The sequence below is a fragment of the Trachymyrmex septentrionalis genome, unplaced genomic scaffold, assembly GCF_001594115.1.
Source record: "Trachymyrmex septentrionalis isolate Tsep2-gDNA-1 unplaced genomic scaffold, Tsep1.0 scaffold56, whole genome shotgun sequence".
NCBI lineage: Eukaryota > Metazoa > Arthropoda > Insecta > Hymenoptera > Formicidae > Trachymyrmex > Trachymyrmex septentrionalis.
In genome coordinates, this window is record NW_017305735.1 from 1,419,862 (window position 1) to 1,422,196 (window position 2,335).

A 2,335-nucleotide genomic window follows, 5' to 3' on the forward strand; every position below is an offset into this window, starting at 1 on the left:
TTGTTTCACATGGTTTTACTTTATCTATTCTTTCACTCTTTCATTGAGCCGATTGTTCCTTCAGTAGCACGCGTTATATTGTAGATGCGTCCGTGGTCATATCTGCGACTACGAGTATGTCTACGGAACTCGGAGCAAAATAATACTTCTCTCCGCATCTTTATCGAAGTTTTATTAACTCTTAGCAGTGATTAGATCACTTGAGACTCGATATATTCATATAATTTTCAAAGATTGTACATCCTTTTCACATCATAAAAGTATAAATTCAAATTTATAAACTATGGCTTTTTATTGTATGAACTATATTTATAGGCAAGTCCGACTACCCAACAGATTCGATTGAATAGAATAAGGATAAAAATGACTCAGTTCTCAGAAAGATACATCTGTCGAGAGTTAAAAGTAGTCTTTGAGAACAGACAACGTTAGTCTTGATCTCTTTACGTACTAAACAGCTAAACTACAAGTTAAACGATGTAATACAAGAAATATCTTCCTTGTTCGTTTTATCGATTGTCCTCGATATTTGACGTAAGTTAAATTCGCACAATGAACTGGCCGCTGTCATTTCGAAACCACACATGTTGAGATATTGTAGCGATATAAATAAATGATGGTTTTATATTAGATGACTGCAAACATTTATGGTCGACATATTTAAAATTCGAATAGTTGCAACTTCGTTAAAAATAAACGAAATTTAAATTAAAAAAAAAAATATTTTAAAGCTTAAAATCTCCACCTTTGAAAGGTCACTGTGTTTTATTGAGTTTCTGTGAGTTTGGTCATTTTTATATATAGAAAACTACGAGTTGGACATAATGGAAAATTTTCTTCTTTGTGGATTTATTCATCAAAAATTTTTAAAAATGTGCTAAAATTTTTTACTTTCTAACATAAAAGCTTTAAATTTTTCTTATAAAATTATCTTTTAAAAGTGTTTCTAAAATTTTTTGTTACTAAGTTATCGCAGATTAAATAAAGAGAACGTTGATTTTGATTGCTCATAACTTCGTTAAAAAATCATTGTATTGCAATAAAAAAAACAGATCCTTAGTTGAAACTTTGCTCTATCAAATAGCATAATTGCCAATTTGAATAAAATATTAAGTCCTAAATTTACATTAAAAACTTTTTTTTAAATTAGACACAAACTTTTGCACTCACCCAATACACATCTTTTGTGTTACAAAATAATATAATAATTTGTAAAATATTCATCTAGTTTCTATGTTTAATTGAAGCATTATTTAGATACTCGTTTTCATACTATTGGTCATATCTTGTATATTGTTCTGTCTTGAACAAATTCTATACGATTTTACATTAGGGAGAATAGGGGAGAATTGGAAGAGAACTTGAAATCTACAGAGAAGAGAAGATAAGCATATTGGCTGAGGATGTGTAATCTATTGAAGATATATCGCGCATATAAAGCCAAATTCGATCAGTTAGCCCGTTGGAAAACCGTTAGTGTGTATGCATGGCACGACTTCATCGCGTCTTGTTTAGTCGATGTTCAAAATGACGACATCACTGTTCTATTCTTGGTAGCGTGGACGCAGCGATATCTTTAGAGCGACCATCGGTACAGTCCGTTTCCGAGCTTTCCTTCCTTCGTGGCGAAAACGTGCCAGTTGACGAGAGAAGGCAAGATGATTTATTTCGACTAAATCAGACCACACTGTTAGCCTTCCCTATTTTCTGAGAGCACGGTGTTCTTATAATTTTATTCTGCCATGTTATTACTATATAGTTAATCTGAAATATGGATAAATATTTTTTGAATCACATTGAGAGATCTTTATGGCATAGCTATAAACATGATAGAAATTCGATTTAAATTTGAAATTTGAGAAATTCTCACTCAAAAAATCACCGACTTAACAATATACACTCTCAGAGTTTTACTTATTGCAATCTTGGATAAAATTTCAATTAGCATCAATGGGGAAATGTCACGCATAGTTTTCATTGTCAAATAAGCTAATTAAAAGTTTAGTTTGAAAAGAATAATTTTGTTTTGATTCACTTAAGAACTAGCAAGATTAAAAAACTTATTGTATAATAAATATTGTATAATAAAAATAATTCTATACACAAAGAGAGGAGGTACAGATTTAGAAAAAAGACAACTCGTAAAAATAAACAGACTTTTTTTGACTTATAGCTATCCAAAGTCTAAAAATTAGAACACGTTACTTTAAGTTATTTTAACATTGTTTTTGCAAGAAAACATACTATCCCAAATAACATTTATGTTGCATAAGATATCTAAAAGACGTCTTTTAGATATCTTATGCAACATGTTACCTGGGATATTATAAAAAAG